At 36.6% G+C, this 25584-nt stretch overlaps 1 protein-coding gene and 1 long non-coding RNA gene across 3 annotated transcripts in view; one reads left to right on the top strand and one right to left on the bottom strand.

Annotated features, from left to right (window-relative positions):
- LOC120314082 lies at window positions 1-24841 on the bottom strand. Of its 2 annotated transcripts, none has more exons than XR_005558334.1 (3): window positions 24785-24841; window positions 1161-1366; window positions 1-557 (listed from the first exon to the last, which is right to left on the bottom strand). It is a non-coding gene; the product is annotated as an uncharacterized LOC120314082 (long non-coding RNA). The 2 variants fall into 2 exon arrangements; XR_005558335.1 differs by lacking the exon at window positions 24785-24841 and adding an exon at window positions 23467-23837.
- HK3 (hexokinase 3) overlaps window positions 4142-25584 on the top strand; it is a 52749-nt gene continuing 31306 nt past the window's right edge. Inside the window, exon 1 of the mRNA XM_039356779.1 lies at window positions 4142-4334. The gene's annotated coding sequence lies outside the window, so the exon portion shown is untranslated. The remainder of the gene's footprint in view (window positions 4335-25584) is intronic.

The raw sequence follows: 25584 nt of genomic DNA, 5'->3' as shown, positions 1-25584 counted from the left end.
AAATGGAGCTGGGAGAGGGTGGGTTTTTATACCTTCTTTGGGTTTTGTATTTCAGGTTGTTCCTGTTCCTGTGCAATGTTCTTTGACCTGAGCTTGAGTGTGCCCTTTTGGTAGACAGAACTCCAAGGTGTTCAGGACTTCCTGTGCCAACCATTCCCAATGTCATCCCTCCATGAATCCATTTGACTACTTAATTACAAGATAAATGAGGCATGAAAGAAAACCTTACAATGAGTTTTTGCCCTTCCCCCATAGTCTTTCCAGTTGTCTTCTGAGGCTTCATGTGGGGGCCAATGGGTCTAGGAGTCCTTCCTTTTTCTGCAGCTTTCACAAGCATCTGGGTGATGTAGGACTTGGGAAGATCTGTTCCACTCTAGTTGCATGGTGACTTTCCAATGGATGGCTGGATCCAAACCCAATTCTCTGGCTCAAATGAATGGAAGCAACATCTGGGTCAGTGTGCTCTGATTTCTAAAGATCTGTGCAGGGCTGAAAGACATGAGAACGGGGTCCCTTCCCCGCTTTGTAGGTGACTCTCCCAGAAGAGCATTGTTGGTCTGACACAGGAAGGGAGAACAGAGGATAAGAAATGGAGAAGTGGAATGGGGGGGGGGGTGGATAGCTTGCAGCCAAGATTTTTGAACAGGCATTAATACTGCAGTTGTTAAAAAAACAGATAAACAGACAAAATGGGGATACCACAGATGAGGAGAGAAGAGACGTTGGACAGCTTGAGAATGCTGAAAACTCCAAATAATTTTAAAAGCCTAATATTTTAATGTGTACAATTTGCCCGGGGTAGGAAAATCTACTTTTAATATTTGTTTTTTAAAAAATTAAACATCCTGACAGCATTTTGCTCAGTATTACCAATGTACAATATAGATAAAAAGATCATATTAGAGATTGAAAAAAAATGCTTATATGTTCCAGGTTTAGTTCCATAGTAAAAAAATTTCTCTGATCACTGATAGGATAAGAAAAGTAACTTAAGAAAAAAGTGTTCTTAAAGATAGAGATAGAGAGATAGAGAGAGAGAGATAGATAGATAGATAGATAGATAGATAGATAGATAGATAGATAGATAGATAGATAGATAGATAGAGAGAGAGACTCTTTCATCTCCTGGGCTTTTAAAGTTAAAATTTAGAGGTACTCACCTTCTTTCCAAACAGCCGTTGAGCTCAAAAAGTCAAAACTCCCTTTACTACCCTTACTCCAAATGGGCAGGGTCTGGGAAACCCACCCATGGACACAAGGGGTCTGCTGCCGGCAAGATGGAGTCCCGGTCCATTGGTGAGGTTAGCCTGGAGTCCCATCCGGGGTGCCAAATTGTTGAAAGAAAAATCTTCAGATCCAGTCCAAGCTGGAAATAAATAAAATGAAGACTGTTTGGAAAGACGGTTCTTGTTTATTTAGTTGCCAGAAATCTCAGTGACAAAGCATGTTTCTGGGGTGGCTGCCTTTTTTTAATATCCCCAAAATATTTCCTTCTTTAGAGGATGGGTGGGTGCTTACTTCTAACAATAGCAATAGCACTTACAATATACCACTTCCTAGTGCGTTATACCCCTCTTTAAGCAGTTTACAGAGCTAGTATATTGCCAACAACTGGGTCCTCCTTCCCCCACTCCAACTCATTTCCTCAAGAACATAATCTTAAAAGGTGAAAATTGATGGACTTCAATAAACTTTATCAATTCATCCTTTTTAATTTGTGGCCACCTTTGATTACTAGGTTGTTTTTCTGTTAAATATATTCTACCTCCACTTCAAGCAGTTCTCGTGTCCTCTTTGAAACCCAGCTCAGAATTTCTTCTAACAAGGGATCTGGGATAAGGCAGACTGTAGCAACTTGGGACCTTCCTCAGATTCCTTAGGTGGCTAAAATGGCCTTGGAACAGCTATGAGCCATAATGTGGTGCCACAGATTTGCAGAAGTATATTTGGGAGTTGAGATAAGTCTGAGTAGGAGTGAGAGAATCCTCCAAAATCTTTGTGTTCTACATGTTGGTTTCTTAAGTTATCTGGATAGCCTCAATGAAATCAATGTGTTGGACTAGATCAGGGGTGTCAAACTGCTGGCCCATGGGCCAGATGCATTATGCAGAAGCCGCATCCATCCCAGCTCCAGCAAGGAGAAAAAAGTTGTGATATGTCGCAATATGTCATGTGATGTGGCGAGTTTGACACCCCTGGACTAGAATTTTTGGACTGATCCACCCATGTTTCTTTATGATCAATGCTAGATAGGTTTGCTTTTTTGATTTGATGAAAGTTTTGTACGTTTTATTCTCCAACAGCTGTAACTGCAACAGCACTCCTGTAATGAAAGCAGAACACTGACATTTTGAGTCATAGAAGAACTTAAATGTGGCCCTGTCCTGCACAATAAAAAAAAAAATCCAAATTCACTTTTTCCCACATGTGGCAAAATATTGTGCTATTTATGGGTGATCTAAAGCAAGAGTTACCAACACTTGCCCTCTCCCAGTTTACACTAATGCACTGTGAAGCTTAGTTTGGACTAGGTTTTTGTGAATTCATCCACTTTGTGTGGTTCAATGAATTATGTGTAAAATAAACTATGGCAGAGTATGTGAATCCAGCCTTTGAGTTGTCTCTGTTGTAGTTTGCATTGTATTCTTCCCTGTGATATTCCATTCTATTAGCAGACTAGAAATCTCTGGTCATTAAAAGTAAAAAGGTAAAGGTGTCACTGTGGGTTTTACTCTACTAGCTTTAGCCGACTTTAGAGGCCAGTGCTCGTCTCCATTTCTTTAAGCCATTGAGCCAGCACTGTCCAAAGACATTTCCGCAATCATGTAGCCAGCATGACATCATGCTCCATTGCAAAGCGGAGAGCAAAACATGAGACATTCTTACCTTCCCACCAAAGTGGTATCTACTCGCAACTGCTAGGTTGGACGGAGCTCACTCTGCCATGCGGCGACAGGACTCAAAATCGCTGGATTTGAGACCAGCATCTTTTAAGCCATGGGTCTGCAACCTTGACAACTTTAAGACTAGTGGACTTCAGCTCCCAGATATGCTGGCTGAGGAATTCTGGGAGCTGAAGTCCACAAGTCTTAAAGTTGTCCCAGACTCCTGTTTTAAGCCACTGAGCTATCATGCCTCAGTCATTAAATGGAAGCTTCAAAAAACACTTCTATTTCAACATTCTCACTCTGACCACTTCCCCAAATTAAGCAGACAGGGTGTATTTGCCTGGACCAATAGATCCCATCAGAGGGATGACTCCCAAAGTACAGTACATGACATGTTTCAAACCTCTTCAAGCTATTTCTTCACTGAAATTTGAAGAAATATGTTTTTAGGAGGACTCTTTAGTTAACTGTGGCTTCTGCGTGCTGTCAAACACAATGTATTTCAAAGTTGTGCTGCTACTACAACTTTTATCTGTGAGAATCTTCTAAGGGAAAACACAGGCCTTTTATATGAATAGGGAAAAACCAAGCCTTGAAATTTGGACTAAAAAGTGGGCATTTTGCAAAGTGGAGATGGAAAGTGGGAAGGAGAGGATGACCTAAACTTTGCTTCCCTCTTGAGATCTGTTGAGTGAGAAAGGCGTGATTTTTTTTTTAAAAAAGTATCAAATATGTAGGAATGAAAAAATAATGAATTGAATCTTGCATTTTCACACATAAAAATGAGCTAGAACAAGTAATAATGGCAGTTACTGAACCTTGAAGAGTTATTGGTTATGAAAAGGGGTTTCTCCAGCACCTCCAATTTCTTCACTGTCAGAAGCGGGGCATTTCATGCTCACGTTGTAAAGTCAGCATATATTGCATTATTCAGTTTTATCCTGTGCCTCCTGAGCAGTAAATTGTATTCTGTAAAACTACTGGCCTATTGTGCTATCTTATACTCACTGCATTTTCATGCCACCATCATTTCCATTCTTAAATCCCACAAAAGCAAGTCAGAGCTGACCAGCAATTGTCTTCATTGCCACTAAGCTCAAAATAGTTGGTGCTTCCTCCAGCTGATCAATTGTTTTCCTATACAAACTGCCAATATACATATTGAACCTGCTAGGCCTGTATTGTTATATATTATGAAATCTCTCATGCAACTACTTACTAAGATTACGTCAATAGCGCTATCCACCTATGCAAAACAAGGAACAATATAGTACACACACGTATACATATAAAACAAGGAAGAACTTGATTAAGAAAGAATAGTTTTAAGTAGAAATGCCGTAATAATTGAATCAAAACAGGAATATGAAGGACAATATACTTGCAATAAAACTGCAGTCCAAGTGGATTTTGAAAGAACGATTCTTACAGTAACTCATATTTAAGGTAAGTAATTTCTGAATTATTTTATATATGACAGAATGACTTATATTCTACATGCCTCCAGGGAACATTGTAATGGGTGGAGCATATACACGTATCTTAAAATAAGTGCTGAATACCGGCTATTGGGCAGAGCTCTCGGATGAAGTTACTACCTGTTTATAAGCACATCATTTCCCCTACAGAGGATAGGAACACTCATCTTTTTCAGGAAGGCAAGGAGGACAGTTACTTTGCCTCTGCTTCATAATGGAACACTATGAAAAGGAATCACAAACAGTGTTCTCCTCTAAATTGTTTTCCTTGAAATATAACAATGAATGCCTCCTAGAACAAGTTTCAAGCCTTACTAGGAATATGGCCCTCAAATGAAATTGCTTTGTCTCATCTTGAACTTTGAAATGGCATCTCCCTGGGAGTGGAAAGTCAGATTTTTCATTTCCTATAACTTGGGAGATGACTTTAACTCTTTCATCTTCTACCTGCTGAGCCACAGATAAACAGCTTGTGGGTACCTTTACATGAAAATTATTTATTATATAGCAGAAATACATTTTGCAGCTTCGCAGCTCCTGTTGATAGTGGTAGGATGGCATTCGTGGGCATGAGGAATATCAGTATTATTCCTTTGCTGGGGTGGAAGAGGGAAATTCTCAAAGAAAGGCTGGTTAAACAGGAGAAGCCACCTACTCTCCTGAAGGTTGACCAGGTCCCACCTAAACGTCAAACGTCTATGGCAAAAGTCAGCTAAACAGCAAGATTGTTGGAGGAAGCTAATCTCAATAACAGAGCCTCATATTTCACTTTGCTAATTTCCCTGCAAAGTCCTTGAAAAGAAGTTGTCTATATTTGATCCTGATGTGCAATCATCCAATTCTGAAAGGCCAAACTTGCCCAAAACTGAATAATTTAGGCAAGTTTGGATTTCCAGAAGTGGGGGATTGCTTTTTACGTGATTGTTAAAAAATAAATAAAATAGAAAACCTGATAAATTAAAATAACACTGTAATTGTACATTATTTTATTGCCAATGGCTCAACTTCCTTCCAACAAAAGTATATTTTTTCTCAACATATCAAAGCTTTTTGTTTCTTTGAATAAAATGTTCAATCTTCATAAAATATGCTATTTTTTGCATCAAATACTTTAGCCGAAATAAACATGCCAATTATACATTTTGTAATGCTTATGTTAATTCACATTATACTTTTTTTTTTTACAAAGGTCAGAAAATTCACATAACTTTAGGCATGCATAAATTTGTTGTTCCACTGAATCAGTAGTGGTCAAACTGGGATGAGAACATTATCCATAGGGAACAATGGATTCCTATCTAATTCCATCTACCAGTTCTCTCCAAAGTATCACTGTTGACTTGGGGAAGAGCAGAGTGTGAATTTTCCTTGACAATTTCATCACTGAGTAAAGAAAAGGAGCTGGACATTGTCAGTGGAAATACAGAAGTTAAAGTTATGGATGGCTCTTAGAGTTTCTTCAGTAAGAGATTCTTATTATTGGCATTCAACACTCCTGCAGTCAACTTAGGTTGTCACAGTCAAACCACAGCTGATACTGACACTGTGCTTCCATTAAAATTCAATTAAAAGCTCCTACCCAATGTATTTATAAAGTAAGTTTTAAAATTATGAGATGGAGCTCATATACATGCAGTCTCCTGCCTCACCATCTACCGGCAGTTTTCAGTGGGAGATGAAAATGGAATGATGTGTCTTTACCTCCCTCGTGACTGACCTGTTATGACCTGTAGAATAGTTGCTCCTAGGAGGTGGAATGGAATGAATATTTGGAATATTTTAACTGATTGCCTTTTTTAAAGCTTACCTCATAGTAGCAGGATAGTACTAAGAGTTTGATGAACACTGGATCATTCTATAATATCATCTCAGGTTTTTTTTTTTCCAGGCTTGTTACTATTTTTGCTTTGGGGGTGAAATTTATATAATTGTATTAATTTATTAGTAATTCTAATTGAATAACTGTTATCATGTTTCAATTTATTTGTTAATAATTATTCCTGGATGGACTATTATATTATATTATATTATATTATATTATATTATATTATATTATATTATATATTCTCTTGGTTACTCAAATATAATTGAATTAGGTACATCTTTTAAAGTTTGTCTTAATTACATTGGTTATTTTATTAATTCTACATTGTTCATGGTTCTAATTATATTGGTAATTTTATTAACGTTGCACTGTTGTGGCTGGGGCAGTTCTAGTGTATTCATTTTATGGTTATTAGTGTCTTTCCTCATAATACCTTGATATCATGCTGCTTTACTATTCCCAGATGACTAGGTTGAGTCAGTAATTTTAGGAAACAGGTTATGTGGTCTTCTGCTATTTCACAGAGTGCTTTAATACCAGTTAGAATTTAATCTAATTGATAAACTTATTTTTAATTGCTTGTTATAGATTGAATCCTGTTTTTAAAAAGGATTAGTTTTTTTTCTTATTATCTACATGAGTAATCTATTTGCTGTTATCATTGAAAGTTAATTAACCCCTGAAGATACATAGTCTGTGTAATCCTTTTCCAAGGTGAATTCCAACTAGTCCAGGCTCCCAGACATTTAGGTAGGACAATGGTGTGGCTTTATTACTTAACAGTGCATATACATTTGTCTCCATATCTTCAGCAATCATTGATAATTCCTTTGTATTTGTAGTTGTTGAAATGCAATTCCCATTTCATTGCTTAAATACAACTGTATACTACCCACCTCCCAATAGCTCCAGGGGTCAATTTTCTCCTCTTGACTAGAGTTAGTTAGTCAATTATTCCTGCTTAGGAATTTCAGGATTACTTATACCCCTCTAATTTTCATAACAATGTTTATTAATTATTAATTTATTTTTATGTAAAATTATTAGGTCAACTCATTCTCAGAAACAACCTCACTTTGATCTATTTGCACCCTGCATTTCAAGATGTATGAAAAAAACAATTTGATTACTTTATCGTATTTCTTCTTCAGTGTACATACCGTTCCGTTTTAACTTACTTTTTAAAAAATAGAATACTCTATTCGCTCTTTTTCTGATATTGCATTGGTTACTTCTTTATTGACTTCATCTGAATCTAAATCTCCTGAGAAATTGGCCAAGGCATTTAACTTGCTCTTTGAGCTCCACTTGACCTTTTGGCTCCAGCCTTTGAAAAGTTAGTCCTGAAATGGAGTCTTTATCTATGGCTGCCTCTGGATCTAGGGAGCATATAAAGTCATGTTCATAAACTAGAATGAAAGTACAGAAAGGATTTGTTCAGCAGCAATAAGGATTCCTTTCATACAGCAATTACCAATTTCTTTGCATTGCTGGAACAAGTCAAGTGTTCCTGAAATTTAATTTCCACTCAAGCCAAGTCTCCCGGATAGCTTTTTGATGTGTTTGAATCTCTGTTATCTTAATCTTTGCCCACGGTTGCTATCAAAAGTTTTTTTTTTTACTTATACAGTATCTGAGGACTTTTGAAAATAGTTTTTGTCTAAACTGAAACACTGCAGGCTTCAATTTCTAGGCAAGACATGATTCTGTTCCTCTAAGTTGTTTATTTAGTTTTTCATTTTCTTCACTTACTGATACTGGTAGCCAAAGTAATTTCAGCACTCCCCAATAGTAAATGCCCTTCATTCCAACTACTATTTTTTATTTCCAAAGTTTCTTTTATTGGGTTATTATAAAACATAAGTAATACAAAAGAAAATAAATATTATTTGGGAACAATGGTATTTGTATAATGATTAGAAATTAACATTCTAATATTTAGATAACTTGAATCTTCAAACAAGTTTTTATCAATATTAACTATGATTGTAAATATGTCAGTGTTGATAAGCATAGATATTTAATTTTTGCATACAAAGGTAAATGCCACATTAATAAATAATTGCAAAATACATTAACATAAATCAATGTTTCTGTCTTAATCTTATTACTTACTACTAAAATCTCCATTGTAATCTTATTTATTGTTTGCACATTAAACAAAACAAAATAAACAATTGCAACAGGAAAAAGTAAAAGTAAAAAAAAGTAAATTGCTTTCCTTGTTTGTGGCTCTAACAACTTGTGTTTAGGCCTCATGTCTCAGAGTCTTTTCCCATCGAGTTCTATATAATAATAATAATAATAATAATAATAATAATAATAATAATAATAATAATAATAGTATTAGTATTATTATTATTATTATTATTATTAGTAGTAGTAGTAGTAGTAGTAGTAAAGTTGGAAGGGACCTTGGAGGTCATCGAGTCCAACCCCCTGCTCAGGCAGGAAATCCTACACCATTTCAAACAAATGGCTGTCCAGTCTCTTCTTAAAAACTTCCAGTGTTGGAGCATTCACCGCTTCTGGAGGCAGGTTGTTCCACTGGTTAATTGTTCTAACTGTCAGGAAGTTTCTCCTTAGTTCTATGTTGCTTCTCTCCTTGATCAGTTTCCATCCGTTGCTTCTCATCCTGCCTTCAGGCACCTTGGAGAATAGCTTGACTCCCTCTTCTTTGTGGCAGCCCCTGAGATATTGGAACACTGCTATCATGTCCCCCCTCATCCTTCTCTTCATTAAACTAGACATACCCAATTCCAGCAGCCGTTTCTTATATGCTTTAGCCTCCAGTCCCCTAATCATCTTTGTTGCTCTTCTCTGTACTCTTTCTAGAGTCTCAACATCTTTTTTACATCGTGGTGACCAAAACTGGATGCAGTATTCCAAGTGTTGCCTTACCAAGGCATTGAAGAGTGGTATTAATACTTCACGTGATCTTGATTCTATCCCTCTGTTAATGCAGCCTAGCACTGTGTTGGCCTTTTTGGCAGCTGCAGCACACTACTGGCTCATATTTAGGTGACTGTCCACTAGGACTCCGAGGTCCCTCTCACAGTTATTACTATTGAGCAAGGTACCCCCTATACTATACCTGTACATTTGGTTTTTCTTGCCTAAATGTAGAACCTTGCTTTTTTCACCACTGAATTTCATTTTGTTAGATAGTGCCCAGAGTTCAAGTCTGTCCAGATCTTTCTGTATCTTAAGCCTGTCTTCTGGAGCATTGGCTATTCCTGCCAGCTTGGTGTCGTCTGCAAATTTGATGAGTTCCCCATCTATCCCGTCCAAATTGTTGATGAAGATGTTAAAGAGTACTGGGCCAGAACAGAGCCCTGGGGCACCCCACTACACACTTCCCTCCATGTAGATGCAGTTCCATTGAGGACCACTTGCTGAGTATGGCCGGTCAGCCAGCTACGGATCCATCTGGTGATGATGCTGTCTACCTCACATTTTTCTATCTTGTCAAGTAGTAGGTTGTGATCTACTTTATCAAATGCCTTACTGATGTCCAAGTAAATTATGTCCACAGTATTCCTCTGATCCACTAATTTTGTCACTTGGTCAAAGAATGCAATAAGATTTGTCTGGTGTGATCTATTTTTGACAAACTCATGTTGGCTTTTAGTAATGACTTTGTTTGCCTCTAGGTGTTTGCTGATTTGTTGTTTGATTATCTTTTCCAGGATCTTCCCAAGTATTGAGGTCAGGCTGATAGGTCTGTAATTTCCTGGGTCCATTTTTTTTCCTTTTTTGAAGATGGGAACTACATCAGCTCTTTTCCAGTCCTCCGGTAGTTCCCCTGTGCTCCAGGATCTTTGAAAAATATAGTTCAATGGTTCTGAGATCACATCTGCCAGTTCCTTGAGAACCTTGGGGTATAATCCATCTGGTCCTGGCAATTTGAACTCGTCTAGGCTGGACAGATGCTCACTTACCATTTTCTTGCCTATCTTAACTTGTGTTTCTATTCTGTTTTTTATGGCACTATTTTGGTTTTGGAACCAACCCCTGTTCTTAGGGGTTCCAAAAAAGTAAAGCTTCTTTTTTCAGATGCAAAAGTAATTATTCCTAGTTGTAGTATCCAACAGTTTAAATTATGTTTGTTAAATGTATTGTTTTACACAGGGGGGAGGGGAGGGAGGGAGAAAGGGAGTAATTTTATTATTGTTTGCTTATACAACGTTTGGATATAAAACATACTAAAAATACTAAATAATAATTGAAGAAAACAATTGTCTCTGGCCAAAATATTTTTTTCTTAAAAAATAAATCTTCAGTTGTTTGGCAACTTTTCATAAGCCATCTCATCTGCTTCCAAATTAGCCAATGCCATGCAGGTACAAACTTTTGATAATCATTGTGAGTAGTTAATATAATGTTTTCACCTTATATAATTATCAGAAAGATAAATTGTATTGTAGGAAGAAACATTAATAAGATCAAGCAAGTAATCTACTGACATTAAGATCATTCCTCTAATTCTAGTAAAAGCTCAGACTGATTGCCAAAAGCAAGCCAAATTAACCCTCCTATCCTTGCCTTAGTATGACAGAAGGACCACTGAATTAACTCTACATAATTGTTCTTTTGAGATCCTTTCCTTCTTTCAAGTTGGTTTATTTTCTCTACTGTATTCTTCAACATTTCAGAAAAAATACGCTCAGTACTTGTATATGTTGGATTTTTCTTTCCTATCAATGGAAAGTGGAAAAGTGATTTTCAGGCTTCTCTTCTGCGTTGAATATTGACCCTGAAAGAATGGAAACCCCATAGAAGTGTGTCACACCTTTTTTTTTTTTAATTAAAATTTTTAAAAAGTTTTACAAATAACAACAAAAAAACAACAAGAAAAACAAAACAAAGCAACCCTGACCCAACCCCTCCCAAACCACCCCCTCCATTCCCCCCCCCCCGAGCTTCCCAGAGCTGAATATAGGCTTAATTAAAATTTTAAGAAACCTAAACAAATTTTTACAACTTATAAAATAATTAATAATAAAATATATATGACATAAACGTTAAAGAAAAAAAAATACTTAAAAAGAGAAAAAAAGAAAAAAGAAAGAAAGAGAAAAAAATAGGAAAAAGAAAAAAAAGAGAAAACAATCTATAAAATATCAAAAATTATATACAAGTTACAAAAAGGCTAAATAATATTTTTTATATCCAATTTATGTTGTATAAAATTTATCCATTTTTCCCATACAGCAAGAAATTTCTCTTGCTATTGCCCCTTTAAAAAAGCCGAAATCTTTGCCATTTCTGCCAGATAGGAAACTTTAAAAAACCACTCTTGCAAGGTAGGCAAAGATTCCTTCTTCCAATATTGCCCTACTAACAGCCTTGCGGCTGTAATCAAATTTAACATTAATATAACCTCCTTAGCATCACAATCAGTAACAATACCTAACAAAAATAATCGCGGAGTAAATTTTACCCTCCTTCTAAAAATTCTTTGAATATTCCACCATATCTTAATCCAAAAAGCTTTTATATTTTTACACGAACACCAGATATGATAATAAGTGGCGTCCAAACAGCCACATCTCCAACACTTAGGCTGTAAGTCAGGGTACATAAGAGACATTTTTTGTGGATCAAGGTGCCATCTATAAAACATCTTATAAAAATTCTCCCTTAAGAGAATTTGTGTAAATTTAACATTTCTCACCCAGATAATTTCCCAGGTATCCAGTGGGATTGGCTCACCAAAATTTTGTGCCCATTTAATCATACAGTCTTTAATTAATTCAGATTCTGAATCCAATTCCACTAGAACCCCATAAACCCTCTTAATGTGAGTTTGTTTTTGATCCTTTACTTGTTTAAAAAGATTTTCATCTTCTTTAAGCCAGCCCACATTACAATCCATCTTCCATCTGTCCACTATTTGTCTGTATTGAAACCATGAATAGGTAATATTTTCATGTGCTAAGTCTTCCAAAGATTTTAACTGCCAGCTCTGACCATCCCATTTAAGTAATTGTATATAAGAAACCCTATCCATTTTAACTCCTCTCTTTATCCCCTCTATCGCGTGTGTCACACCTTTTGTGGGGATGGAGTGTTGCACGTGGCCTTGGTGTTACTTGCTTGATCTTATTAATGTTTCTTCCTACAATACAATTTATCTTTCTGATAATTATATAAGGTGAAAACATTATATTAACTACTCACAATGATTATCAAAAGTTTGTACCTGCATGGCATTGGCTAATTTGGAAGCAGATGAGATATTCAGGATACTAGGATCACTTTAATGAACTGATATTATATCCATCAACCAACAATGTCAGCTCATTGCTTTTTCTCACAGCAACTTGAGAGTCTGTTTGGAATTCCTCTGGTTTTGCAGCTTAATCATTCTCTGTTTTGACAAGATCCTTAATGAAGATGTGGAATGACCAGGGCTCAGGGCAGATCACTAGAATACCAGCTATTTCTCCATCTCCAAGAATATCATCAGCATCTTATTCCTACCGCATGTTGGGCATATATTCCTACTTATATGTTGCCCCTGATGTGATATCTTTAAATAGTATGTTTTTCTTGAGGAAGGACGATTTATTAAATGTTCTAATTCAGGCACAGGTCCTTGTTCTTTTATTTTTCAGTAGCATGTGTGGGTGGCAGTGGTGGTGGGGATTTCTCACCAAGATGGGGAATTTGACATGTTATGATTATTATTTCCAAGCAGTTCTGCTATTTATATTTATTGATCCCATCTCTTAGCTTTACATAGAATTAATAATACTCCTTGCCTGAATCCAAGAATCCGAAGCTTATTATTCTAAGAAGTTTTTTTCTTCTATGCAGCATTTTCCGCTCAATCAGTATAAGAAAACAATGTATTTCTATATAATAACAAAATATAATATTTAAGGAAATAGAGAAGGATTCAATCCAGAGTTCAGCAAGAAAGAATATCTAGAGCTACGAAGCTGGAGCTACGGAAATCTGGATGGCATCTGGTAATAGTCCAGATGTCTGCAGCTTACAAAAAAGACTTGTGTTGGTACTGTAAAAAAAACAAAGTTTCTTTGACTAGGATTATATCAAAAGTTAAGATATAGATAGACTGAATTACTCGGATTCTAAAAGTGGCCTTACATATTGCACTAAACCAAAGACAACCCCCCCCCCCAAATTTGGGGACTAGTGGACTCAGACGTAGAGTGCTTTCACAGAATGGTTTTCATAGGAAGTCTGGTGAATAAAAATAAAATATCAGTTTATTAGAAAACACCGGTGAGGTTGCTCCTTAGAAACACTGGGCCGTTCTTTACTACATCTTCCTTTTGGGCTCTTTTTTCTAGGCAAGTGGTAACACTTTCAAATAGATTACTGGATGGCTGCCCACCCCCCACTCATATTTTTCATATTTTATTTTTGTGTAAGAGTGCTTTTAGGAGACTTCACACGAGTGGGTGCATTGCTTGGCAAATTATGAACTTCCCATTTTTTAAAAAAATATTTAATTTATTTGGCTGCCCATCTCAGACATATGATTCTGGGTTGGTATTAGTTTAGATGACATGAATTTGGTAAAACAGATTAAAGATCAAACTCGAGCCCATATAAAGAGAATTTATAATGTTTTAATAGAATTGGATTCTGAAACGGAGTTAGTTAAAGACTGTATGGTAAAATGGGCACAAAATATTCAAGAGGCGATTCTATTGGACACATGGGAGACAATTTGGGTTAGAAATGTAAAATTTACTCAAGCTCAAAATTTAAGAGAATTTTTTTATAATGTTTTATAGGTGGCATTTGGATCCTCAAAAGCTGTCCTGTATGTATCCTAATTTACAGCCCAAATGTTGGAGATGTGGAAGCTTAGATTCAATTTATTTTCATATTTGGTGGACTTGTAGAAATATAAAAGCTTTTTGGATTAAGATTTGGTGGAACATTCAAAAGATTTTTAAGAGAAAGATAAAGTTTACGCCACAATTATTTTTGTTAGGTGTTATTGTAGATTTTGATGTTAAAGAAATTAATTTGATGTTGAATTTTATAACAGCTGCAAGATTATTGGTGGGGCAATATTGAAAGAAAGATTCTTTGCCTACTATGGAAGAATGGATACTCAAGGTGTCTAATTTAGCAGAAATGGCAAAAATTTCCACTTATTTGAAGGACTACTCACAAGAAAGATATATTTCGGTTTGGAGAAGATGGATAGATTATATTCAGAATAAATATGAATGAGACTAAAAAGTATTATCTAGCTTATGAGTAAATTTTAGATTATTATTAATAGTTTAATATGGTAGAACTTATATTAGTCTTAGTTTTATGGTTTAATTATATTATTATTTTCATATTTAATTTGTTAATATTTATTTTGAAAAGGAGTTAAAGTATGTTATGGATTTGATTGTTTGTATAGTTGGGTAATGTTAGTTAGATTATGATTGTTTATTTGTAACCCTGTAATCAGCTCTGGGAAGTGGGGGGGGGAGGGATTTGGGATATATATTGTATAAAATCTTTAAAACTTTTAATAAAAAAAAAAAGATTAAAACATAGGAAACATACACAGGAGCCAAGATAAAACCAACAACCAAGCAATGTAACTACGATAACATCCACCTGGCCCAAGTCCTTTTTTTTTTTTAAACAAAGACATTTTTTAAAAGAATTTAGAATTTTTTTAAATTTAATTAGAAGTTAAACAAAATCAGATATGACACAAAGTGTGCTAAATAGAAAAAAATCCTATCAATAGGCACACTGATAATTTGATTAATCACAGTTTGTTAAGTAAGCCAAAATCCACTGGGCTCACATGACAGCTATAACCAAGACTTAAGCCAAGCAAAATAATGCTTTCTAGTAATTTCAAAGCATATATAAGCCAGAACCATCCAGCAAAGGTGTTTGGAAAGTAATAGAACGATTAAGACACTATTTTTCTTGTTCTCAATCTATCCTCGTATAATTGAAACAAAATACAAAATGGAGAAAGATAAAATCCACAATACTTGACCAACATGTTATGCCATGTCTTCTATTTTGTCTTCTGTTTTCCTTATATAGTTCATCAACCACAGCAAGCAAAATTATTTTCCATCTGGTGGATGCTCTTATTAGCTATTTGGATTTTTCAATGCCAGCAGGATACATGATTTATATTCTTGAATATATGTGTATAATTTTTCCATGGCTTGGAGAAAACTTTTTAGACTTAAAAAAAGAAGTAAATAATCATGTTCTTAGACAGTTACAAGAAGATAACCTGTGTTCTGGCAGTGACCACAAACCATTGCTACACAAAGAAAGCATCCCTGACAATAGTTATCTTAATATGGAAAAAAAACCCGGTACATTTTAAAGCTAACATGGTACAATAGAATACAGGAAATGGTTTATTCCAAATCAGACAGGGCTGTCTACAATGGAAGTGGGGAAGAGGTGAGAAGAAGAATGTCAAAAATATAAAGATGGCAGCTATAATCACATGACCAAAAACTAGTCCCTTTTTACATGTACAGCACACATAAAAAGGAGTGATTTCATTGTGCACTTGTGGCCATCTTGACTTTTTAAATCCTCACTGCAGATAACCCTGAAGTCAAACTATGGTCCACCTATACCAACTGCTAATGTTTCTCTACACCAGTGGTTCTCAACCTTTTTAATGCCGCGACACCCAACTGGTCATAAGTCGAGGACTACTCAACTGTTCGTAAGTCGAGGACTACTCAACTGGTGCAGCACCGTTTGCAGAATGGGACTTTTGGCGGGCTCAGCAGGGCAGAGACAGCCTGGACAATTCCTATTGGCTTTTGAAAGCCAATAGAATTAGACTCTATTCAGAGAGTCTATTCTATTGGCTTTCAAAAGCCAATAGAATAAAAGGGAGTAGCACAGCTAAGGAAAAGGGGGAAAAAATGGCAGACTGCATTGTTTGGCGACCCCTGTGAAATGGTCGTTCGACCCCAAATGGGGTCCCGACCCACAGGTTGAGAACCACTGCTCTATACCAACTGCTAATGTTTTTTCAGTGTGTCTCTAAGTCTTTCTAGCCCAATGTAGAAGGCCTGGGAACTCAACCAGAGACTGTTTGCATGCACAAATGTCAGATGCGGCAACAATGCAATCAAATCCCTGAACTTTCATTAGATTCGCTATCACAAGCAGACATTCCAGCTGTAAATATACTTGGCATCAACCTTCCAACCTTTTTTTTTAAAAAAAACACATGGTGTACAATCTTAATATACAGGTAGTCCTCTTTAGTGACATCCTCTGATAGCAATCATTTGCACTTACAACTGTGGGAAGCCAGCACACACACACACCCCCCCGAGAAGAAAATATTAAAAGGGCAGGAAAATATATTTCCTCAAAGGATCTTGAAGAGGCAGAAAAGCATGCCCTGTTTTCCTTGACAGCCTCAGTTCTCCCTCCCCCAAGCAGAAGCCAGCTCTGTACAAATGCAGATGTAAACCATCAGGAAGGTTGAAGCTAGGAGATTAAGAAGACAAAGACACCTAAAATCTGCATACCTCACCCAAACTCTAGGAGTCATTAGCCCCAGCACCAGGGAAGCAGGATATGACTTTTGGGATATAATAGGATTACCTATCACCATCAGAATACCAGAAAAGCACACTCAGACTCAGGTCAAAGTTCATGTCACAGGAACAGGAAACAACTCAAAACAAAAGGCTCCAGAGGGTATAAAAACCCACTCCCTACATATGCTCAGCCCTTTTTTCCTCTTTCCTGCCAGAGCCATCTTTCTGTCTGGCTCTTCTCTTCAATAAACTGCAACCTTCTTTCTAAAGCAGTCGCCATGTTGTTTATCCCTGGCTTGGACTGAACTATGATGAAGACTTTTCTTCCAACACAACAGTGACAAAAAAATAACTTTGCAACAAATAACTTTGTATTTATGACCTTTGCATATTCTCTTCTCTTCTCTTCTCTTCTCTCTCTGGTTCTCCTTTCAGTCAATTAGTACACATAATTGTCTTGATTCCTTTTTCTCACCCCCCCCCCCTTTGCAGAGCAGAAAGATAGTTAAACATGCTATCTCTTCCTAAGCTACTTTTCTCTCCAGTACAGCACATACCTAAAAACTGCTAATGACAAATTGATAAGCTCAGCTCTGTGGCCTTAATTAGTTCATTAGAACCAGCTGGCACCTACTACCTGAAATTGACAAAACCCTAATCAGTTTCACACTAAAGGTTTTTGTTTGCCTTCTAAGCCTGATGGCAAGGACACTAGACAAACAGTTGGCACTAGCACTTAATTTCAATGTGTATTTCTCATAGTGTGTCTACTTACTCTCTTGTAATCCTTTCCTCTCCAAGGAAAGGATTACCTCTCCAAGGTATTGTAAAGACAAATATCAATTCTTTTCTTGCCAATTATCTCAGTGCTAGGATGAGCATTCCAAAAGGTAAGAAGTGGAGAAAAAGAGCTATAAGAATTGCCCTTTTATTTGGCTTCCTCATGACTTGAGTTCTGAAAAGCTTCCCTGCTAGTGGGCTCACCTGGCTTTTAGGAGTCATAGTCTTTGGAAGTTGTAAAGCAAAGAAAAGCTGAGGTTAAATCATAAACACAGTCATATTCACAGTCACATTGGGCCCGTCCCAATGGTGGTTGCTAAATGAGAACTACAATACCAAAAAAAAAAAGAAAAGAAAAAGAAAAAGAAGAAAAGTGTTTAATTCAATTTTGGCACTGCTTGACTCCAAAATGACTCTGGGTAGCTTACAATATAAAACAGAAGGCAGATATAGTAACATAAATTAAAAATAAAAATAAAAAACAATCCAATGACAGTGCAGACAGCAATATACACACAAATACACACACAAACAAATCAATCACCTTTAAGAAAGTGGGGTTTACATACACCCTACCTCAAGGCCTGGAAGAACATCCAGATCTTTAAGGCCTTCCTGAAGACCACTAGAGTGGGAATTGTCCTGATTATAGGAAATATCATTCCAGATATAACACTGTAACAGAGAAGGTGTGTTTCCAGAGAAGGTATATAGCACTTTTTTCTATCTGTACTGTTTCCTGCATTTGTTTTTTTTTTTCTATTTCTTATTTTTTCTACATATGCTTAACTTTTACCTATGTTAAAATCTCTAATAAAAATTATATATAAAAAAGCAAGTCTAGTATCCAGACTTAAGATCTCAGGCTATGCCACAATGCAGCTTCCTTAGTTTGGGCTTGACATGTCAGAAATCTGGTAACTCTGGTTTGCAAAGCACTGTTTGTTTTTTTAAGAAGAATGTATTAAATATTTTATACTGCTGACAACTAAATCCTGACAGTGGTTCATAATAAAATCATAGTTCCATATAATTTGCAATTCATTTAATGAACTATAGCTTTAGCATCATGTGTGAACTATTCCCCAGCTTTGAGTGGGGAAGTGTTCATCTAAACATACTCTTAGATTTTTGCATCTGAGCTTCTGGGTGCTTTCAGGACAGATCTAAGATGCTTTGCTATATGAACAAAATCAACATATTCTCCACTCCCTTCCATCGAAGTGTTTCATATCTAAAGCAGATGTATTCTGGCAGTTGACACCAAGCCCCAAACCTTTCTCCACATTTCCTGATAGAATATGCCTGGCAGTAAAGTGCAATAATAATAAAATATATTGCTTACAGTTTGCCCTTCTTCCATGACACCTCAATTACATTGCCAAACTCTGCTGCCAAGGGCAACAATCTTAAAGATAAAGCTTGTCCTGAATTATTCAAAATATAAAGAGTCTTTTTTAATCAGCCAAGGGTCTGATGTGCTACTTTAAAGATTAACTATTAATAATGGCATATACTTTATGGACCAGGGCTCACTTCATCAGATACACAAACACAAAAACAGTGGGGAGAAAAACAGTGAAGTCAGAAGAGCAATAAGACAGTAGAAATCAAAAAAAATTATTTATTGGAATGGTGTACATAGTCTACCTTTATTTAACGCTTTCCAGTTTAGCCCATTACATCTAACACCAGCAATAGCACTTATATATTGCTTCATAGTGTTTTAAAGCCTCTCTAAATGGTTTACAGAGACACCATATTTCCCACAACAATCTGAGCCCTCATTTTACCAATCTCGAAAGGATGGAAGGCTGAATCAACCTTGAGCCTGTCAGCATCAAACTGCTGGCAGTTGGCAGAATTAGCCTGCAATACTGCATTCTAAACACTATGTCATATATTATATTTTTTTTATTCTACATTACAGTAGTTAATTACTACCCTGAGTGAAGTTTTCCTTTATTAAATTGAATTAGGAACAACATTTTACCTATGACCATCCCTAATAAGTTTAACAACAAATCTACCTCTTTATTATATGTTGGATTCATTCATTATTCTAAGCCACGGTTTGTTGGTTGTTGGCTAATATTAACTATTTTTATTTGAATAAACCAAAATATCTGAGCCTGGCTCACTTCCTATAGGTGCCATGGCAAGCTGATAACATTATGGCTTTAACTAGCTAAGAAGAGAGCTTTTGGAAGGAGAACTGTGACTGGATACCAGATCCAAGCCAATGTAATTATCCTGGAACTAAGGAAAAATTATTGAAACCATCCATATGACTCCAGACAGCTGCTCCTTCCAGACCATAGATCAGAGGTGTCAAACTGCCAGTCCGTGGGCCAGATGCATCATAGTGAAACTGCGCACACCCCATTGCCAGCAATGCCAAAAAAGTCACGCTACGTCGCGACATGTCATGTGACGTTGCATGTTTGACACCCCTGCCATAGACCCTGGAAACTGCCATTTTTATGGTTGGCTAATGAGTGGACTGGCTGAGAATCAGGACAACATCAAGTCACTTTTTACAAAGCAGTATTTGTGGAATTAAGTTTGACATTAAGATTATATCACTTTTTTAGATTTAAAAACTTGTGTTTGCATATTGGAGAAATTAAGACCTTTTTATATTGGCAGAGTATTACTGTATTCATTGAGTGAGTTTCTGTCTCCTTAAAAGACAATGGTATAAATTTGATTTTAAAAGATATAAAAATATATGATTTTTGGAGTATGCAGCATAAGAGTACTTAGTATATGGATTTTGGGAAGTTAATAAAGGATTAAAGGGCCAGAGGGATTAAACAATTATAGTTTTGAATTATTTAGAAGATACTTTCTCATGGGAAAATGGAGATTGCTTTTGCGGTTTTTTTATGATAAGGAAACCTTAAAGGCTGGATACTAGAGTAAGAGGATAAAGAAAAAGGAACAGAAATCATTAATGCAAATGTATGAATACTTTCAGCCAAGTTTTGAACAAAATGAGTCAAACGCTTGATAAAATTGACAGACCAGGTTCTAATGAATTTGCAAAACAAGAACAAGCTATAATGGATGTCTATGAAATTAATTTGAAGAGGGATTTATATGTAATAGAAATGGATCTAATGGATAGCTCAATCTCTAACAAAGATGAACAGGTATTAAATCAAAAGAGTGGTCTGGATCATTTTTTCTTCTGGACAGATAAAAGAGCTCTGTTAATATCTGGAAGTACTCTTTGAGAAGTGACAAACAAAAGGATAAATTTTACTTATTGATACAGTATAAAAGAAATCTGTTAAAGTTCTGAAGGATTTTTGCTTTAAAACAGATGATCAAGAAAACGACCTCTGGGATTTGTTAAAGTTCTATTAAAGTTCTGAAGTAGCATTTGGACCTCCTTTTCCTTATGTAAGAGGTGAGCTACAGGGAGAAGAGAGATTTATTTATATTCTATGATAAGCTATTAAAATTGTGTTACCTGCTGGGGTGAAAAGGGAAATTACTTTTTTTTCTTTTTCCTTCCCTTTTTTCCTTTTTCTCCCTCTGTTCCACATTTTTTGGTATTTTTCTGTTTGTATTTTTTTAGCTTCTATTGGCTTTTATTCTCTTCATTTGTAATGGTTAATAAAATTATTGAAAAAAAATAATTGAGGCCAAACATAATGTTCAATCAAAATCAAATGAGTTATGGTATAATATAATGCATGAAACATGTCATAATGTCCTAAGTCTCCTTCTCTTTTTATATAACATGTTAATTAAAAAGGAATCAAACTGGGCATCATTTCAAGATACTGAAGGAGAAGCAAGATAACAGGTGGTAGTAACAGACATGGAACTTGTACCTGTAGCTCCTCTTTAATAACTGGCCGGCTATGGAATAACACCACCTGAATAAACAGCTTTTAATAACCCAGATCATTTTGTCCTAGGAGGAGTGGATAATTTTGTGACTGGTTATGTCACACTTCTATATCCTACGGCGTGCATAGCAGTGTGACACCATCTACCTGTGTTTTGCATTTGCTGCTAATTGCAGAATGTTGGTGGGAAAGGGGATATCTGCAACCATCCGTGCTTCAATCAGGTGCGAAGCTTTACACTCCAGCTAAGTGCAAGTCATAGGCATAAGGGGAAAAAATGGCACAATGTCCCCCCCCCCTTTTGAGCCAGTTCAGGGATATCATTAAGCATCTAAGATATATCACTTAGTGTATCAAAATTGGTTCTGATTCTTTATGTCTTCATTTTGGACCTGGCCTTATATAACCAGACAGTTATCAGAATCCAAGAAGCAAGATATTAATTCAGTTCATGCAGTTAGTTATTCCCAAGCAACTGATCTAGGAGCTCTGAGCTTTTCCAGCTCAGCTGAAATATTCTCATCTCATCTTTGTGCCACCAGAAAACTAAACCAGCACATATTTTTCTATCCTCACTAACACTGCCTGTTCTAGCTTCAGCTAAAGGACACTGTCCTCGTTTCCTATATAGAGAAGGCTTCCCTGCTTTCCATTCTTAACATCACTGCTGTGATTGTCAATGGTTGACAGGTGGCTATACTCTCATAGAACTTTTTCTTCACCTTACTCACCATTTCTCCTAGTCAGGAGATCAGCTGTTTCGCTTTGGAGTGGTGGCAAGCAAAGGAGGAGAGGAGATTATAAATCAGGCTGCATACCTTACAACCCAAGGAATGGTTGACTGAGGAGGAAGAAGTTTATGTCCATTGATCCAGAACCAATGAAAGAATCCATGGTAGCAGTACTACACAACACCCCTGATCTAGCCAAATACACTCAGGTCGAAATATCCAAATCATGAACCTCATCAACCTCTACCAATTTTCAGTTTGATGGACAAATATACCAACAAATCAGAGGAACATCCATGAGATCACCACTCTCAGAACTCATAGTAGAGACTACAATGCAGCATCTAGCACTCCCACAAATACTTGAAAGTATTGATCTAATATATAGACAATCCCTTCACCAAAATAAAGAAGAAATAACTAGAGAAGATACATGAAACAATCATAACATCTTCAAAGGATTAAAATCGACAAGGAAAGAAGAAAACAACACACTATCCTAATGAAAGAACTACCAAGGAGAAAACCACACCTCTAGCAACATTGGCAAGGCAAACTAATGTATATAAACATGGAGTAAAGCCCACTCTTACTTCACTTTGGAGTGGTGCACTGATGATGTTATCTTGTCAGGTAATAAAATGTCTACAAGCAAACAAAAAAATCTCAGAGAGCACTAAGAACTCCACAGTTGAACCGTAAACTATATATATTCTCTTCTATTGGAATTTGTCATTTCCACAGCCATTGTAAACCGAATTGACATTTTCATGGAACAATTCATTATAATCTCAAATTCTCTTTTCTAATCTGTCATTTGTCTTTTTAGACCCTCCAAAGATTGATATTTTCATTGCTAGTTTCAGCTCATTGACTATTGATATTAAGAACTGGGGTAATTGTAATTAATAATTGTGTTTAATTGTACATAACCCAGAGTGGCTTTGTGAATGAGATGGGCAGTCTCCATATTTGATATGTAAATAAATAAAATACATTCTCAAAGAGGTAAGCATGTTTGTTGCAGCAACATAAAAAATGAATTTTGGTGCATCTTAAATGCAGTTGTTTAGCCATAGGCCATTGCAAAAACAGTCAGTACTGCATAAACTGTGAATAATAACTACCATCAATAGGAAAACCAATGAATGGAAATCAAATATACATCTTTAAGAAGTTAATAAATCTTGGGCAGAATTTTCTCTTACTTGCCAGAGCTACACAGAAATATTTAATAGCATGCATTATGTGTTGATTCCTCGCCAGCCAGTGGATCCAGCAGCTGAGTCTGAGGAACAAGATGAGGAGGAGGAGCCTGGAGTGATATTAGAGTCAGAGGAAGGCTCTGAGGAGTTCCAAGACTTACAGTCGGACGAGGAGCCTGTTCCCTCTACTCGCGTGCAGCTGAGACACAGCTGTGCTGGGAGCCTGAGTTGAACAGTGATGAAGAAGAGTTGGAACAAATCCCGGATGCACAAATGCGCAAGAAAGAGAAGCGAGTAGGACAGAGGAATGCAATGGGGCAGCTCCAAAGGCAAAGGAGAAGGCATTAGGAAGCCACGCCTTGGCTGAATTATAAAAGGGAAGTTGTGGGAACGTGTTTGTTTGCTTTGGACATTGACTCACGCCTGTGAGAATAAAAGGGGTTGTTGTTTTTTTGTGGTTCCTGCCTGTTTCTTGGAAAACGGGTTTCTCCTTATGATAGAACACTATGTTAAAAATATCTTAATTAAAAAAAAAGACTTGTGGACTTCTTCCTAGATATTTTATTAAGAGCAATACAGTACTAAACACTATAATGGCACTCATAGTTTTACAAAAATCCCAATAGAAAGATATGAATGGACATATTTTCCATTTTAGTCCCCACCCCGCAAACAATACATGAATCCCTACCGACAGTTCCTCTCAAACTAGTCACCTGTATGTAGAACTACTGGTGTAACAGGAATCATAAGAAGTTTCTTTTATAACAAATCAGACAATTAGTTTAGTTGGATTGCTAAATGATGGTGGTCACGCATGGCATATACTAACTTTAGTTCAGTCTCTTATCCATATTCACCAAAAATGAATGGAGGTTAAGACTAGGTTAGAAATACCAAGGATTGACCCCGGGTAGTCATGCAAGGCATATATTCAGTCTCTTGTTTTTTTCCATATACTATACCTAGACATTCAATTCGGGTTTCATTCCCAATGAAATCCCAGTAGAATACCCTTAAGAAAGTTTTCCTGAATACAGTAATCAGTGCAAAATGGTTGCCATCAGCCAAATCACTCATTGATCAAAATGTAACTGGAAAGATTATTCACCAACATCCTAGTAGTATTCCTGTGTCATTCCAGGTTATATTTGTCTTACTTCTGGACAAATGAGCATACTACCAAGCAAATCTTGACCAAAGTGATGAGCCACGTGTTCCTTCTGTAGATGCTATACTATGCTTTGTTATTTCCAACTCACATTTTAAATCACAGGATTTTAAAAAATGAAGTGTTAAATTCACAATCCATCTAAATGCAAATCAATGGAGCACATATTCCCAATTCGCAGCAGATACTAGTTCTGGGCCAGGTATTAGATTTACTGCTTTTTTAATGTGAAGGATGATTTCAATGGGACATTCTGGTCATGGCAAATTCCGTTCTAGCTCTGGCATGCAATATTAAAAGTAGCTTACCTTAGAATAGAAGAGAGCTGGAAGGGACCTTGGAGGTCTTCTAGTCCAGCCCTCCACTCAGGCAGGAGAATCTATACCATCTCAGACCCGTGACTGTCTAGCCTCTTCTTAAAAGTCTCCGGTGATGGAGTGCCCACGATTTCTGAAGGCAAGCTGTTCCACTGGTTAATTGTCCTTACTGCCAGGAAGTTTCTCCTTAATTCCAGGTTGCTTCTCTCTTTGTTCAGTTTCCAACCATTGTTTCTTGTCCTGCCTCTGGTGCTTTGGTGAATTCATGCAATCTCTTAGATAGTGAGATGTAATGGTGATGGTGATGGTTTAGAACTGGCTCAGGGTAAGACCACCCTCAATCATAAAAGCTTACTGAGTGACTTCTGACCATTGCTCTGAGGCCAACCTCCTCACAGGCTTGTTAGTAGTGGTAAAAAAACTAGCAGCAGGGAGAATTTCTTCATCTGGGAAGAAAACAGCATACTGTACACCTAGTAAACATTAAACAATAACCTACAATGTGAGATTCCTGCAATGTGTTTTCTAAGCAACAGTGCTAGTCAACACCACAAGGTTGTTGCATGCTGCTTCAGCTTCACTCCTTAGCCCTCCCCTCTCCCAAATGTGCAGCAGGGATTATGAGCATTATTTTACATCGCAGGGATGGTTGTAAATCCCCTTCTCTAGCTCTACAGTACTATTCTGAATAAACTAATACACTGTAGTTCTCCTGGGAAACATTTTCAAAGCAGCAACTCCCTTTTTTTCTTGCAAACTGAGTTCGTGGACTGCATCCATTTCAGAATTTG

This window comes from Crotalus tigris, unplaced genomic scaffold, assembly GCF_016545835.1.
Source record: "Crotalus tigris isolate CLP2741 ecotype Arizona unplaced genomic scaffold, ASM1654583v1 scf7180000018829.1913635, whole genome shotgun sequence".
Taxonomy (NCBI): Eukaryota; Metazoa; Chordata; class Lepidosauria; order Squamata; family Viperidae; genus Crotalus; species Crotalus tigris.
Note: the sequence above shows the minus strand (reverse complement) of the source record. Positions and strands in the feature narration are given on the sequence as shown.